The sequence below is a fragment of the Nicotiana tomentosiformis genome, chromosome 11 (assembly GCF_000390325.3).
Source record: "Nicotiana tomentosiformis chromosome 11, ASM39032v3, whole genome shotgun sequence".
Lineage (NCBI taxonomy): Eukaryota > Viridiplantae > Streptophyta > Magnoliopsida > Solanales > Solanaceae > Nicotiana > Nicotiana tomentosiformis.
This window is the reverse complement of record NC_090822.1, coordinates 10,508,412-10,527,126: the sequence shown is the minus strand read 5'-3', so window position 1 is coordinate 10,527,126 and position 18,715 is coordinate 10,508,412. Positions and strand designations below refer to the sequence as shown.

Here is an 18,715-nt window from a genome sequence, read left to right as displayed (position 1 = left end):
GAGGATGAGTGTGGATCGGGGCTGCCCGCCTGCAGCATACTTTATTATTATAGCACGTGAGTTATCCGTGCAGCACGTGAATTATCAGTGCAGTACGTGAGTTGTCCGTGCAGATTATAGCGCTTGGGCTGAAGGAGCCCCTCCGGAGTCTGTACACACCCCAAGTGAGCGCAGGTACCTACTGAGTGCGAGTGCCGAGTGTTGAGTGTCTGAGAAGCATGAGTGATTGTGAGGTATGCCCGAGTGGCAAGAGTGATTGTGAGGTATGCCCGAGTGGCACGAGTGACTGTGAGGTTTTCCCGAGGGGCTGTATATGAGTGATGTTTTGCCCGAGAGGCTGTTTATGATTTCATCATTTTTGCTCACCTTTGCATTTTTCCTCTGTTTGAGAACTGTTGAAAAATATCTTTAAATGATTTTTGCTGGAACTGGGTTTAAACGAGATGTTTTGATTCAAATCCTGATTTTAAAAGCATGTGGTATTTTACTGAGATTTCCTGATATGAATGTTAAAAGCTTTACTGCTCGTCACTACTGCTCAGTCTTTATTTATTGTTGTTACTTACTGAGTTGGCGTACTCACGTTACTCCCTGCACCTTATGTGCAAATCCAGGTGTAGCTGGACACGATAGCGGTTGTTGATTGTTCTGATTGCAAATTTTTCCGAGGATAACAAGGTAGCTGCCTGGCGATCGCAGCCCTGCTCTTCTCCCTCTTATCTTTCTCTAGTTATATTTATCTATTTTTCAGGCTGAGTTAGCCTTGATATTGTTAGATAGATTATTGTAAATGCTCATGACTAGTGACACCCCGATGTCGGGCTTTTCCTTCCGCACTTTTATTTTGATTGGAACTCCTTTATGAAGGTTTTTGTGTTAAATAATATTGAAATTATCTTTGAAATGAAAATATCGGTTTGTTTTGGAAATGAGTCGGCTTGCCTAGTTCCACGATAGGCGCCATCACGACAGGGGTTAGTTTAGGTCGTGACATCTATTCAATTGTGTAATCTTCTTGTTCTTATTAAACTTGGTAAGGATCATTTCTTTGTGCCAATGTTACATAGCAGTAATCAATGATATTGGCTATGTCTTGTTTTGTTTTAGGCAAACACCCTATAATTGGTGCTTTTTTGTCAATGTTACATAGCAGCAATCTTCAACACTTTAACAAAAGTCAGCTATGCAAAAACATTAGTGTAGCAACAGCAGCTGAAATATTTATTACTTTCAACATAGAACATTACATCGCAGTGCTAAGATTACAAAAGTGTAGCAGCAACAACACCTAAAGCAACCAACACCACCTAAAACAACCAAACTAATCTGCAAACCACATCAAAACACAAGAACGACATCAGCCCTACAGTTCCCATAAAACGAGCAACAATATAACAACAATGGTCAAAAGGATCAATCTTCTTTTTGCTCGAACTTTCTCCTCTTAAAAAGCTTTGACTCTCTTTAATAAACCCCAAATTATTTTCTTTGCTTGAGTAGGCATCTCATCATCATACCAACAGAAATAATCACATCCACCATTTTTCTACAAAAATCACAAACACATTTGATCAATTTTTATCAAAGAAAATAATTAATAAAAAAGAATACAATTAAGAACAAAAAATTTACCTTTTCGATTTTGCAAGCAAAAAACCTACGACCTGGGTTTAGTTAGGTCTAAGAAGTATTCAATTTTGGAGAAACACCACACTTACAAATTCGAGCGGCAACGCAAGGTGACATTGATGAGTTCGTCGATTCCGATAAGTTCGACATTAATAGATATTATCTAAGTTTCGACCTTAATAAACTCGGCAACAACAGAAACGAGAGAAAGGAGAGAAGAGAAGAAAAGAATTGACAACAAGAAGAGAAGGAGAAGTGTTGGAGCAGCAAAATTAGATTTTTAACAATTGGGAAAGGGATTAGGGTTTAAATAGAGAGATATTTACTTCACAGATGTTACCGTTATGTGTCTAATTGGGAAAGAAAAAATTCCTTCTATGCCACCTTCACGCGTTTAAATAGGATGTAAATCACGCTATATGCCACCTGCACAAAACGTGTCTAATTGGTGTATTATATGCCTAAGAAATAAGTTCAGATGGAAAGAGTCCTAGTTTAAGAGTCTAAATGAAAAATGGTGCCAACTTTAGGTATCTCTGTATGTATTCCGCCTTTTAAAAACCTTTGCCATTTGAACTAATCTTACTAGTTGCAGACCAATAAAAATAAACTCATCACATCCTTCATGGGAAGGTAAAAAATTGGAAAACTTTAGAGAGTAAAAAATTTGTATTTCTCGATTTGTGCGTGTCATTCTTAATGCAGGGGGCATATTAATTTTTTCGGTACCGTTCCAATTTAATTAAGCTGGCGTTTGGCCATAAATTCTCAAATTTATTCTGAAAAATCTGATTTGGATGAAGTTTGGTTGGAAGATGAAAATGTGTTTGGACATCTGTTTTGGATGAAGTTTGGTTTGAAAAAATATGAAACATGACTTATATCCATAAGTTCTAAAAACTATCCCAAATACCCAACAATACCATTATCAATAACATTCATTATATTATCGCAAACCATAGTCCTGTACATAAGTAAATTTGATACAAGATTATCATTTTTATAATGAACTACATGATACACTATCAGATGACCGAGAAGACGAAGCAACATCGTTACAAAATAATAAATGGTGGGCTCTTTTATAAAATATAAAAGTTTGGGATAATTTTTAAAAATATAATAGTGATTTTTTGGCCCAAAACCAGCTATTATTTGGGATTTGGAATTTGGAATTTGGCCAAAATGTAAGCAAAATCTATGACAAAACATATGTTTGCCAAATAAAACTCAAGTTTATTTTGACAAAATCTATGGCCAAACGGATCCTAAATATCTAAACAAATATAAGAGTTGAGGTTTTGGTAAAGAAAGCTTCCTTTTGTAGCCGATGAGGGAGAACTAGCTGCTTGAGTTTGGCACGTGTTACGTTTTCATTTTCTTAAAGACAATTTAGATGTCCTTTTATCAGTATAGAATGCAAGAACATCAAAATATGGTATTAAGATCGAAATAATTAGGTATAATGCGGAAGATCGAAATAATTAGATATAACACGGTAGTTAGTAAAGTAAATCTTGAATAATGATAAATCAGACAATAAGAAAGAAATATATCAAAAAAAGACGCAAACATTTAACGTGGTTTGGCCAATTGACATACATCCACGGGCGAAAATGAGCAATCTACTGTACAAAAGATAGTACAAATATCAAGAAAGCAACCTCACGGAGAGGCACACACAAGTGGCAGGCTAACACTTGTCCCAAAAATTCTCCCCTAAACAAGACTCTCAACGCCTCATGACTACATTATGGATGTTACTAAATGAGAAGAAAAGATCCTCAATTTATAGAAGTCCAAAACCTTTTACACTAAAAAAATCGACTAGCCAAATATAAAAAAAATTATATTTTTTTCGTAAATGATAAAAAATCAATTATAGTAAATATTTGTCCTTCCTTCAAAAGAGAAAATCAAATATCGTAAGAACGATAGGACAAACACCTAATACATGAATCATTGAATCGAACTCAAACATGCTTTCAGAGTTCTCATAAAAAAAACTGAAGGACTGAGCTTGATTCATCTCAATATTATATTGCAAAGGTACAAGTCAAAATTCATTTAAAGAAAAAAAAAAAAAAGACTCAATGTGACATTTTATTCATAACCAAAAATAATAGTAACATCCAGTACTAAATCCATCCTAATACAATACTTGAAATAGAAATATATAACCACAAAGTAACAAAGGGGAAATCAACATAAAATATGAAGATACATGAATCCCAATAACTCGTGTTAGATTATTTCCCAATTCCGTTACTTGTTCTTCTGCTCTAAATAGTCTGCAGAAGCTTTCATAATGGCCACAAAGGTTTGAAGATTGGCAATAGAAAGATGAATATTTTCAGCATCTTTAGTCTCAAAATCAAGGGTAAGTTTAATAATGGATAAATTTTCACTTTTCTCCATAACTTCCCACTTAATAAGATAGAAACTGAATCCAAGATCAAGAAATCCACCTTCAAAAATCTCTACATCTTTTACTTGTTTTTCATCGTCGATTGACATAAATTTCTCTTTATATGGAGCATTACCAGGTGTACCTAATATATTTTGTTCAAACAAAGTAGCAAACCTCGTTATGCGATTCAAAATAAAATAAAATAAAAAAGGAATAGAAATATACTAAAGGAGACTCAAAAATTTATATATCGAGCTAAGATTTTAAGTTTATGAGTTCTGAAATCATCACCAAACTCATAATTCGTCTTATTTACAGTCAAACATTTCTATAACAACTTCGTTTGTTCCGATATTTTTCGAAAGTGTTGTTAGAAAAAATATATATTATAACATAATATTAAAAAGATAAATATGGTTTTTATAATGAATGACTATTATATGAGCATGTTGTTATAGAGAGGTCTAATTGTACATATTTTATCAATTTTTTTAATAAAAATACAGGATTTAAGCAAAAGCTATTGCGTTTATTCGAATCCGCAGCTAATGTTCTCCCTCCGCCCCTGGATTAGTGAAAGATTTATATTTTTATTTTATAATGCAAACGAAAAACTCAATTATTGTATATTTGTTAGATTCCTTCGTAGAAAACATAAATATGATAATAAAATCAGGACGGATATTTAACATGTCTCAATCGTTAAAAAAAAAATTACAAATAAAAAGAAACGGAATATTCAAGGGAATGAAAATAAGATGAATTTTTTGAAATAGGACCTTGAAGTAAATTAACTTACTGACTAGCAGGATTGAACCAAGGCCTCCATTGCCTTCAATCAACTCAACTTTTTCAGCTATGTGAGGGAGTTTTTCAACAACAAATTTTGCAAATTGAAGAGTGGAATAGAGATTCCACACTTCAATTGCTGGTGCATTTATTTCTACCTGCTCTGAAAATTTTCCTAACATTCTTTTAATCAAAACATGTACTGAATATAAAGTTGGTCATGGGACAGGCATATATATATAAGAGCTCATTGAAGGTGGTGGGGGCATTAATGTCAGAATAAAAATTTGAGCAAATATTATAGTTGTCGTCAAACCAAGGCAACGCACTAAAAATTAAGTTGTGCCCCCAAATCAATCAATGCAGTTGCCCAAGATCTGAATCTTAGGATGCCAAATCAAAATATATATTTATATATATATAGCTAACAGTATGTTAATATGTTAGCCTAAGAGTGCACTAACAATATTCTAATGATAGGGACAATTTTGTCCTTGTACTAAAAATTACTAAATGTTATTCTCTCTCCCCTCTTTTCTCTGGCAGCCGCAGATCTCTCTTTTTCTTCTTTGTTTTAGTTCTTTTAATCTCTGCCCAAGTTCGACAAAAAAACTGAAGTACTTTTTCCATTGTCAACAATGGCAATCTAGAAACCATTATATTAATTATATATTCTGGAATTTGGTGTTCCATGACCCAATTCCTCGAAAACGCAGTTGCTTCAGGCATTCTGATTCTTACCATTGCTGTCGTTGGACTGAACTCCGGTGTCGTCGGCTTTATTTTCAGACCTGTAGCGAAGCTTGTATACGGTCAAAACCGTTTTCGACCTTCGTATGATTAGTCAAGGTTGAAATATAATGGATCGAAAATCATCTTCATAGTATCGAGATGCGATCTGAATCCAGGTTACCAAGCTCGAAGTTCTAGGACCGATCAAGTACCGAGCTCGAAGTCATTACCGAACTCGAGTCAAAATCGAACCATGAGGTGAAGCGGTGTCATCGAGCTCAAGAGCCATAGACCGACCAATATCAAGCCCGATTCTATATCGAGTCCGAGTTAATATCGAGCTCGAGTTAATATCGAACTCTAAATCTAGAAATCAACCAATACCAAATCCGACCAAGATCGAGCCAAGAGACAACAACCGTTACAATCGCACTAAGAACTTTTAAGTAACAATCTATGTATTTTGTCTTTCCTGGTGCATGGACTGATTGATGGACATCGGACTTTTCTCTCTTTATATTTTTGCAAAAACAAACACTTAACAAAAAGTAATCTAGACCCTACTACAAATTAAAATAAAAGTTTTGTCATAAGTGAAATGGAAGACCAGTTAATTTATTCTAGAAAGACTAATAGTCTATCTCAGTGGCCCGTTAATACGAATAAAGTTCCAACTTATGCGTGCTTGTTGTCTTTTTTCGGTGACATATAATTCATAAATCTAAATTGTAGAATTAGTCATTCACACTTGCATCAAATTAAGTTACCTATATCATATCCTTTGATATATGATCCTTATTTACAGTGGCAGAACCACATTCAATCAAGAGGAGTCAATCGTTGCCGGAAAATTATACTATATTGTTGTTGACTCCCCTTAACTTTTTGATATATTTAAAAAAAAATTATATTCTCATATTTTTTAATGAAAATTCTGGTTCCGCCACTGCGTGAATTCGTTCACTGGGCTAGCTTTTATTCTAGTAGCAAAGTTGGAATTCTTGTCTTGAGGTTTTACCTTAATTTCCTCAAAAATAATTTTGTGTTCAAAATTCAAACTCGGCAAATGCAGCCATTGACATTTCTGTGTAAACGTAAAAAAACGTTCATAATACCCTTTGTACGAACATGTGTTAGGATTTTCGTACATATATCTGAATAGTTTCCTTTTGTAGATAAAAATGTGTAACACTTTCTTCTACTATTTCAGTGATTTCTAATTTTAGAATTTTTTGACAAATAAACTGACATATAATCTAGAAAAGATTTTAAAAGATTCATTTGAGAAAAGTAATGTATTACATTGTAGTGTATCGGTTTGATATATATAGTGTTTGGATAGATTATATTGTTTGTCATCGTTTCATGATGCCATGTACCAATAATATGAAGAATAAGCTTACAATCTTATTTTAAAAGTAAGATATGAGGTAGAATTATCATATATAAAAGGGTAGGGTAAAATATAAAATAGGATTATTAATAATAAGGAAGGGTAAGATGAGAAAAAAATAATAAGGTAACGACGCGATCACACAAAATCGCCCGTTCCATAAAGTGACACTTTTCATCTTTACATAACGACGGATTTAACGATACGATACAATAAAATTTAAATAACAATCAACACAAACATCGTATTTAAAGTAATAATACGATACAATACAACAAGTAACAATCATGCAAACAAGTCGTTAGTTGTTCAGAAGAAAGCTTTTCTCTGTAGAGGATGAGGGAGAATCTAGCTAATTGAAGTTTTTAGTCGGCAAGGGGCCGGATGGGAAAACTACACAGTATAGCCCCTCCAAAAAATAATAGCTGAATTTTTTTTTTTTTTGTGTATTATGGGATATTTGCCTTTTCACTCTCTCTCTCTCCCCTCCCCCCTATTTTAAATTAAGAATTCAATTATATTCTCTTATTTTTCATTAGATTTTTCTCTCTTCTTTAACCGTTATACTCATTTTATTCAATTAATCATTATGAAACTAATACTAAATATTTAATTATTCATTATATATATATGGTATAATTTTATGAGGAATTAAGTGTATAACTTCTTGCTTAAAATCGAAATTCTATATAATTCGTTGTTCAAATCATATTTGGTTTCAATTTGCATTCTGGTTTCATGTATTTGAAAATTATTAATGTGGATATAATTATTTATAATAAAATTAAGTTGTGAATATAGTAAATTATACTGAAATTATATATGAAATTTCTGACGACGAAAATTATCTTACACGCTCAACCTTTCAAAAGTGTGTATATGACATGCCACTTTGCTTAGTTGGCACTCGCTGTTATACACAGAAAAAAGGCGAGTGAACTCCAAAAAATTAAAAAATTAAAAACCTTAAACTTTAACTCGGTTTTGAAGTCATAAGAACTCAACAATGAAAGTTCAGAATTCCTTCTGAAATCACTCTGTTCAGATGGTTTTAAGCTCAAGGGTTAGTTCTTAATCAATTCCAAACAGCAAACAATCCACATAAGTTTTAGATCTCAGTTTCGCATCAACTTAGAACTCACTAACTATTTTTTCATTCTGCTCGCTACTGAAATCTTTTGAAATCAGCAGTTGCTTTCAAATTTCAACCCACACAATTATTATCCATTGATGCCAACTACAGATTCGAGTTCGATATTGAATTTTATCTGTGACTCGAACAATGGAACCCACCTCAAGTCTATTACAATAAAATTAATATTTTTTTAAATCAACAATTTATTTTTAAAAAGAGAGGTGTTGTGAGATCGAAAATTGAATTATAATCACTATTTGGGATGAGATTTGGGTGGAGTAATGTTTAAATCACCATTGCCGGTAAAGCTTCGAAGGTTGAAGTCGGAATTACATTTGAATATGAAATTTCATGTTCAAATTCAAGTGGGTATTCAAGGTCCTTGGTGAAAACACTTGCACGAAGCTAAATCTGATGTTTGGAATGAATTGAAATTGATTAGGGTGGCTCTGGAAAAAAAAAAAACAACTAAAATAAAGTTGAATCCGAAAAAAAAGTCCAGAAACCTAAGGAAGGAGACGAGGGTAGATTTGTAAATTTAAGTTATTTTTTGTGTTAAGGACACGTGTCGAAACTTCATTGGTGCGTAACATAAACATGTTTTGTGAATCTGGTCAACTATAAAACTGGTATGTCATAAACACTTTTGAAAGGTTGTGTAATATAATTTTCGTCGTCAAAGTAATTTCGTCCATTGTTTTAAGTAGCAATCTATGTATTTTGTCTTTCCTGGTGCATGGACTGATTGATGGACATCGGACTTTTCTCTCTTTATATTTTTGCAAAAACAAACACTTAACAAAAAGTAATCTAGACCCTACTACAAATTAAAATAAAAGTTTTGTCATAAGTGAAATGGAAGACCAGTTAATTTATTCTAGAAATACTAATAGTCTATCTCAGTGGCCCGTTAATACGAATAAAGTTCCAACTTATGCGTGCTTGTTGTCTTTTTTCAGGTGACATATAATTCATAAATCTAAATTGTAGAATTAGTCATTCACACTTGATCAAATTAAGCTGCCTATATCATACCCCTTGATATATGATCCTTATTCGTAGTGGCGGAACTACATTCAACCAAGGGGAGTTAATCGACCCCATTCGCTGAAAAATTATACTATATTGTTGTTGACTCCCCTTAACTTTTTGATGTATCTATTTTTTATTTTTTTTTGTATTCTCACACTTTTTAATGAAAATTCTTACTCCGCCACTGCATGAACCTTGCGTGAATCCGTTCACTTGGCTAGCTTTTATTCCAGTAGCAAAGTTGGAATTTTTGTCTTGAGGTTTTACCTTAATTTCCTCAAAAATATTTTTGTGTTCAAAATTCAAACTCGGCAAATGCAGCCATTGACATTTCTGTGTAAACTTTAAAAAACGTTCATAATACCCTTTGTACGAACATGTGTTAGGATTTTCGTACATATATCTGAATAGTTTCCTTTTGTAGATAAAAATGTGTAACACTTTCTTCTACTATTTCAGTGATTTCTAATTTTAGAATTTTTTGACAAGTAAACTGACATATAATCTAGAAAAGATTTTAAAAGATTCATTTGAGAAAAGTATTATATTGCATTGTACTGTATCGGTTTGATATATACAGTGTTTGGATAGATTATATTGTTTGTCATCGTTTCATGATGCCATGTACCAATAATATGAAGAATAAGCTTACAATCTTATTTTAAAAGTAAGATATGAGGTTGAATTATCATATAAAAAGGTAGGGTAAAAGATAAAATAGGATTATTAATAATAAGGGTAAGATGAGAAAAAAATAATAAGGTAACAACGCGATCACACAAAATCGCTCATTCCATAAAGTGGCACTTTTCATCTTTACGTAACGACAGATTTAACGATACGATACAATAAAATTTAAATAACAATCAATACAAACATCGTATTTAAAGTAATAATACGATACAATACAACAAGTAACAATCATGCAAACAAGTCGTTAGTTGTTCAGAGGAAAGCTTTTCTCTGTAGAGGATGAGGGAGAATCTAGCTAATTGAAGTTTTTAGTCGGTAAGGGGCCGGATGGGAAAACTACACAGTATAGCCCCTCCAAAAAATAATAGCCGTAATATATATATATATATATATATATATATATATATATATATATATATATATATATATATTTTTCTATATATTTATATAATAATATATATATATATATATTATGCATACTTTGTATATGTATGACTAGCAAATATAATTATTTTTGACCGATCGGCTAAATGTGTAACTTGCCCTTGCTGTTTCTTCCTTTCTGTTCCAACTCGACCAAGCCCAGTTGTGCATGGACTAAACCGTAATGGGCCGGCCTTCTTATTAGACCTGGTTAATGATCATGCACATCTTAAAGTAGCACACAGAGAATTGGTGAGCCATTGTTTTCGAGAGGAAGAAAACAAAATTTAAATTTACTTCCTAAACAAATTAAAAAATTCTCTTCAAGTTGAGCAGATAAAAACTACTTTCGTATTGAACGACTATGAGCCAGAATGTCTCGTTTGCTGAAAATTGATGCTAAAATGTGCTGGATTTAGGAGTACCTATAGCTATAGAGATAAAGTTTCACATACTGTAATAATGGATATTCCCCATCTACATTTCTAGTATGGTTTTGAACTACATTTCTTGTTTCTTTATTATGAATGTACTATAGTTATTCGTTTCGATCAATTATTCAATATTTTGTCTGGAGTTGGATTCATATGTCAAGAAAAAAGAGTGGATGATCTTTTGCCACGTTTTATAATTCGACAAAGAAATTAAGTTATATACAATTACAAAGTATCCATATATCTATATATCTATCTATCTATATTATTATAAAAGTACGAATAATTTATGTTAAATGTTGAACGACTAAAATATTCCTAAAATATTGATCGACTTTTATACCCTTAAATATTTGTATAGTTTAAGGATCTAATTATACTTAAATTACTTAATGGTGGATTTCTTTTTCCATTTAAACTACACATATATACATCGACCCTATAAAGTTGATCCAATTAGAAAAGCTCATTAATAATTTTCTTTTAAAAATTAAAGTGTCTTACGTAATTTACTACAACATATGTTGTAGATTGAATTTTAACTTATGATCAAATTTTAAATGATTTACCGATTTATAAAGCTTAAAAGAAAAACTATAACACTTATTAATGGTTCTTATTTTTCCCTATATCTTCCCCAATTGAGAACGTATATATTTATATCTACAACTATCTATTTCTATTTATATATCTATATTATTATTGTGATGACCCAAATATTATCTTTAAATTTAATAAGTAATTCTGTGTTCTAAGACCTCGAAAAGTACCATTTATCATTCCTCGACTTGCGTAAACAGTCCGTAAAATTTTTCGAAAAGTTTTCATGTGAAAAATGGATTAAAATATGAAATATAACTTTAAAACTCAATTGAGTTGACTTTGGTCAACATTTTTACCAAATGGACCCGGATCAGTATTTTGACAGTTCCGGTAGCTCCGTATCGTGATTTGGGACTTGGGCATATGCCCGAAATTTAATTTGGAGGTTCCTAACTCAAGTCATGACCATTTAACGGAACTACCAATTTAAAGGCTAAAGACTTCCAAGTTTGACCACGGGGTTGACTTTTTTATATCGGAGCCGGAATCTAATTCTGAAAAATTAAATAGCTCCGTTATGTCATTTAAGACTTGTGTGTCAAATTTGAAGTCATTCCGGATTCATTTAATATGTTTTGAAAATAGATTTGCAAATGGAAAAGTTTAAAACTCAAAATTCGAATCGGGGTGTGAATTATAATTTTAGCGTTGTTTGACGTGATTTTTGACCCCGAATAAGTCCGTATTATGTTACCGGACTTATTGGTATATTCGGACAGGGTCCCAAGTACCCCGAGTGTGACTCGAATCGAAATCGGAACAAGAATTGAACTTAAGCAAAAATCTGAAATTTGGCCTTCTAGTGTAATTGCACCTGCGGATTTTTGACCGCAAGTGCGAGCTCGCAGAAGCGAGCCTTCGATCGCAAATGCGCCCGGGCGTGGTTGGGCAAAAGTCCGCAGGTGCGGAAACCTGCACGCACCCACGCGTCCGCAGAAGCGGACACAATAATCGCAGAAGCAGAGGTTAACGTAGGCGCGTATTTTTCCTCCGCAGGTGCGAGGCCTTGCCTGGCAGCCCCATTTCGCAGATGCGAGCTCGCATGTGCGAGTCCAGGCACCGCAGGTGCGGAAATGCCTGGGCAGTGTATATATTGAAGAGTTCGACATTTTTACTCATTTTGGTCATTTTGAGCTCGGTTAAGGTGAATTTTTGGGCGATTTTTACGGGAAACATTGGGGTAAGTGTTCCTTATCCTATATTGATTATATTTCATGATTCCATACTCATTTATATCACGAATCCGTGAATTTATGAAAGAAAAATCAGATTTTTCAAACATCTTCCAAAAGCAAAAAATTTAGATTTGAAGGTCCATTTGACATCGGAATTGGATAATTTTTGTATGGTTGAACTCGTAGCGGAACGGGCGCTCGAATTTCGCAAATTTTTTCGGGATTTGAGACGTGGGTCCTACTATCGAATATTTTAATAAATTTTGGATTTTTATCCGAAAAATTTATAAATTCATATGGAATTAATTCTTATGATTAGTATTGAATATATCAAATTGTTTGTGAATAGATTTGAAGCTTTCAGAGATAAAATTAAAAGGAAAAGTTGTGGTTGAATAATTGATTGAAATTTGCAAAGCGAGGTAAGTGTCGTGGTTAACCTTGACTTGAGGGAATAGAACCCTTAATTTAATTGTTATGTGAATTGCATGTGAACGACGTATAGGCGAGGTGACGAGTGTCTATACATCGTCAAATTAATTGTTTGCATACTTACTTGAAAAATTATAAATTATTTTAAATCATGAATTAATTATTATAATAATTATTTCTTTCCTATTCTTTGCCAAATATTAATTCTTGAATTCATGCATTAATTGTTACATGCTACTTGAATTATGTGTCTTAATTGTTATTTGACATTTAGCATATTAAATACTCCCTCCGTTCCAGTTTATGTGAACCTATTTTCTCTTTGGTCCGTTCCAAAAAGAATGACCCCTTTCTAAATTTGGAAACAATTTAACTTAAACTTAGAATTCTACCCTTAATGAGAAGCTTTTATAACTACAAAAATATTTTGGGGCCCTTTTTGACTTGTTTAGGACTACAAATTCTAAAAGTCTTTATTTTTTCTTAAACTTTGTGCCCATTCAAAGAGGTTCACATAAATTGGAACGGAGGGAGTATTAAACTGCCTATTTTCTCCCTGATTTCTATAATAATTTGCTATTTGATCTTGTCTGTTTCATGATTAAATCATAATTATTGTATGCTTGTTGTCTTATAATTTCATATTAATTATTGCATTTATTGGGAAAATTCCTTCTATAAGAATTGGTAAATGAATATACTGGAGGAGCGGGTTGCACGCCGTAACAGAATTAATTATAATGAGTATATTGGAGGATGGGGTTGCACGCCGCAACAGACTTATGAATAGTCCATATTGGAGGATCAGGTTGCACGCCACAACAGACTTATGAAAAGTCCATATTGGAGGATCGGGTTGCACAACGCAACAGACTTATTTAAAAGTCGATATACATATATATATCTTGGGGGATCGGGTTGCACGCCGCAACAGACTTGATTAAAATGAATATATTGGAGGAACGGGTTGCACGCCGCAACAGAACTGAATGTGAATATATTGTGAGAGCAGGTTGCACGCTGCAACAGAATTGAATGTGAATATATTGTGAGAGCGGGTTGCACGCTGCAACAGAATTAATGAAAATGATAATTGGTTATGACTGCTGAGTTGCCTTCAATTATTATAAATGAATTACCTGATTTATTTCTATTATTGTTGTTGTTACTAATATTGCGTACAGGTTAATGTAAGTCAACCGCCTTGGCCTCGTCACTACTTCGTCGAGGTTAGGCTCAGCACTTACCAACAGAACTGAATGTGAATATATTGTGAGAGCAGGTTGCACGCTGCAACAGAATTGAATGTGAATATATTGTGAGAGCGGGTTGCACGCTGCAACAGAATTAATGAAAATGATAATTGGTTATGACTGCTGAGTTGCCTTCAATTATTATAAATGAATTACCTGATTTATTTCTATTATTGTTGTTGTTACTAATATCCGTACAGGTTAATGTAAGTCAACCGCCTTGGCCTCGTCACTACTTCGTCGAGGTTAGGCTCAGCACTTACCAGTATATGTGGTCGGTTGTACTGATACTACACTCTGCACTTCTTGTGCAGATTTTGGAGTTGGTCCCAGCGGCATACCATAGACGTGCTCGGATTTCAGCTAACAGAGGAGACTTGAGGTATAACTGCATGGAATCCGCAGTTCTGAAGTCTCCGTCTATTTTACTTTAGATGTGTGTTTATTCACAGACGGCTTTATTTTATTCAGACCTTATTTGTATTTATTCTAGAAGCTCGTGCACTTGTGACACCAATTATGGGATGGTATTTAGACACCGTTGTTTATATGAATTATTTACTATATTTCAAACTTTGCTTCCACTTTTGTTTCCTTGATTATTAATAATTTAAAAATTATTTAAAAATTAGTTAATATTATTCTAACGTTGGCTTGCCTAGTAAGTGAAATGTTAGGGGCCATCACGGTCCGAATGAGGGAATTTTGGGTCATGACAGTTGGTATCAGAGCCCTAGGTTACATAGGTCTCACGAGTCACGAGCAAGCTTAGTAGAGTCTGAAGGATCGGTACAGAGACGTCTGTACTTATCTCTCAGAAGCTATGAAGTTTAGGAACAATATCACTTATTTCTTATTATGTCGTGCGATTTTATTCTATCGTCGATCATTGAACCATTCTACTCTTATTCTCTCGCAGATGGTGAGAACACGTAATACCTCTACCGATGGTCAGGGACCAGAACCCCCGGTGGCAACTATGGCCAGGGGTAGAGGTCGAGGTCGAGGTCGTGCTAGAGGCCGAGGCAGAGGCCGAGGTAGATCTCAGTCCAGAGCTCGAGCAGCTGCACCTGTTATAGAACCTCAGGTAGACCTTCAGGAGGAGGTCCCAGTTCAGAATGTTCCAGTTGGACAAGTTCAGGTCCCGGAAGGATTCATAGCCACTCAAGTGCTTTAGGACGCTCTAGTCCGATTGGTGAGTCTTATGGAGGGTGTGGCCCATAATGGTACATTTTCAGTGGCACCAGCCGTCTCACAGGCTGGGGGAGGAGCACAAACTCCCACTACTCCCACTCTGGAGCAGATGGCTCCCCAGAATCAGGCTCCAGCAGCCCCGCCAGTTAGGGTTTTTCAGCCAGTTATTGCGGCACAGATCGGTGATAGGCCCTCCATGTCTTTTGAGGCCTTATTGAGACTGGATAAGTTTACCAAGCTCTTTCCATTTCACTTTAGTGGTACACCTTCTGAGGACCCACAAGATTATCTTGAATGCTGCCATGAGGTGCTGCGGAACATGGGTATAGTTGAGACCAATGGGGTTGATTTTGATGTATTTCAGATGGCGGGTTCCGCCAAGAGGTGGTGGAGAGATTATACATTGACCCGACCACTCGAATCGCCTGCACTTACATGGGAGCATTTCTCTAAGCTATTTCTGGAGAAGTTCCTCCCTATCATACTAAGAGAGGAATTTAGCAAGCAATTTGAGCGTCTACAGCAGGGCAGTATGACTGTTACTCAGTATTAGTCCTGTTTTGTAGATTTGGCCCGTCATGCTCTCCTTTTACTACCTACGGAGGGAGAGAGAGTGAGTAGGTTTATTGAGGGACTCACTCACCCTATCAGACTTTAGATGGCCAAGGAGACCGGAAGTGAGATTTCTTTTCAGGCGGCTGCTAATGTCGCAAGGAGGATCGAGATGGATCTTGCACAGGAGAGAGGGCATAGGTCCGATAAGAGGCTTCATTAGTTCGGTGGTTTCAGTGGTGCCTCGTCTGGAGGCAGAGGTAATTTTGGTAGGGGTCATCCTCCCAGACCGTTTCATTCAGCACTTCATGTATCTCCCGGTGCATCATGGAGTCACGATTCTATTACGCCTTACTCTGGGCAGCCAGTATTCAGTGCACATTCAGCTCCTATCAGTGCATCACCACTCCAGAGTTACTACAGCGATTATCCGGCCCATCTGGGTCAACTTCAGCAGCCACGGCATCAGGATGGGTGTTATGAGTGTGGAAACATTGGTCACATCAGGAGGTATTGCCCTAGATTGGCGAGTAATAGATCTCGGCAAGATTCTCGTGCCATCATACCGGCACCGGTTTCTTCACCGCCTACTCAGCCAGCTAGAGATAGGGGTCAGGCCATTAGAGGTGGAGGTCAGGCCATTAGAGGTGGAGGTCAGACCGTTAGAGGTAGAGGCCAGCCAGTTAGAGGCCGTCCCAGAGACACAGTTCAGAGTGATGGGGCCCAACCCCGATTTTATGCTGTTCCAGCTAGGCATGAGGCTGAGTCATCTGATGTTGTGATCACAGGTATTATTCCAGTTTGCCATAGAGATGCTTCAGTTCTATTTGATCTAGGATCTACTTATTCCTATGTGTCTTCCTATTTTGCTTCATATTTGGTTGTGCCTTGTGATTCTCTGAGTGCTTCTATGTGTGTATCTACACCGGGGGGAGACTCTGTTGTAGTAGATCATGTCTTTCGTTCGTGTATGATTACTATTGGTAATCTTGAGACTAGTGTGGATCTTCTACTTCTTGATATGGTAGATTTTGATCTCATCTTGGGTATGGATTGGCTGTCACCTTATCATGCTATATTGGATTGTCATGCCAAGACAGTGACTCTAGCCATACCGGGGTTACTTCGGTTAGAGTGGAAAGGAACTCCTGGTCATTCTGCCAACAGGGTTATTTCTTATATGAAAGCTCGGCATATGGTAGAGAAAGGGTGTCTAGCCTATTTGGCTTATATTGGCGATCCCAGTGCGGATGCTCCTTCTATGGACTCAGTACCAGTTGTTTGTGAATTTTCAGAAGTATTTCCTGTAGATTTGTCGGGGATGCCACCCGACAGAGATATTGACTTCTGTATTGATTTGGCTCCGGGCACTCAACCCATTTCTATTCCACCATACCATATGGCCCCGCCAGAGTTGAAAGAATTGAAATAACAATTACAAGACTTGCTTGATCAGGGATTCATTAGACCCAGTGTCTCGCCCTGAGGTGCACTAGTATTATTTGTAAAGAAGAAAGATGGCTCTATGCGGATGTGTATAGATTATCGGCAGTTGAACAAAGCCACTATCAAAAACAAATATCCTCTACCAAGAATTGATGACTTATTTGATCAGCTTCAGGGTGCCAAGATATTTTCGAAGATCGATTTGAGGTCTGGTTACCATCAGTTGAAGATTAGGGCATCTGATGTTCCTAAGACAGCTTTTCGGACTCGGTATGGGCATTACGTGTTCCTAGTGATGTCATTTGGGTTGACAAATGCTCCAGCAATATTTATGGATTTGATGAATCGGGTGTTCAAGCCTTATTTGGATTCTTTTGTGGTTGTATTCATTGATGATATCTTGATTTACTCCAGCAGTCGAGAGGAGCATGAGCAGCATCTTCGAAGTGTGCTTCACACCTTGAAGAATTATCAGTTATATGCCAAATTTTCAAAATGTGAGTTTTGGTTTGACTCAGTAGCCTTTTTGGGACATGTTGTATCGGCAGAAGGCATAAAAGTGGATCCTAAGAAGATTGAGGCTGTTCAGAATTGGCCTAGACCTACTTCAGTTACAGAGATCCGGAGTTTCCTGGGTTTAGCAGGTTATTATCGTCGGTTCATGGAAGGGTTTTCATCTATAGCAAGCCCATTGACCAGATTGACCTAGAAAGGTGTCCCATTCAGATGGTCAGACGAGTGTGAGTTGAGCTTTCAGAAGCTCAAGACCGCTTTGACTACGGCGCCAGTGTTGGTATTACCCACAGGTTCATGATCGTATACGGTATATTGTGACGCATCTCACATTGGGCTTGGTGCAGTATTAATGCAAGATGGCAAGGTAATTGCACATGCATCACGGCAGTTGAGAGTTCACGAGAAGAATTATCCTATTCATGACTTAGAATTGGCGGCCATTGTTCATGCGCTGAAGATTTGGAGGCATTACCTCTACGGTGTCTCGTGTGAGGTATTTACTGATCCTCGTAGCCTTCAGTATCTGGTCAAACAAAAAGATCTTAATTTGAGGCAGAAAAGATGGTTGGAGTTGTTGAAAGACTATGATATCACCATTTTGTATCACCCCGGAAAGGCCAATGTGATGGCCGATGCTTTGAGTAGAAAGGTTGTGAGTATGGGTAGTCTTGCGTATATTCCGGTTGGTGAGAGGCCATTAGTTGTAGATGTTCAGACTTTGGCTAATCAGTTCATGAGGTTAGATGTTTCAGAACCCAGTCGGGTTCTAGCTTGCACAGTCGCTCGGTCTTCTTTATATGAGCGCATCAGAGAGAGGCAGCATGATGATCCTCATTTACTTGTCCTTAAGGACATGGTGCGGCATGGTGATGCC

At 35.9% G+C, this 18,715-nt stretch overlaps 1 non-coding gene across 1 annotated transcript; it reads right to left on the bottom strand.

The window, feature by feature from the left end:
* Window positions 1-2,289: 2,289 nt before the first annotated feature.
* On the bottom strand, window positions 2,290-2,390 carry LOC117276430 (U6 spliceosomal RNA). Its single transcript, XR_004506688.1, has one exon. It is a non-coding gene; the product is annotated as a U6 spliceosomal RNA (small nuclear RNA).
* Window positions 2,391-18,715: the final 16,325 nt, after the last annotated feature.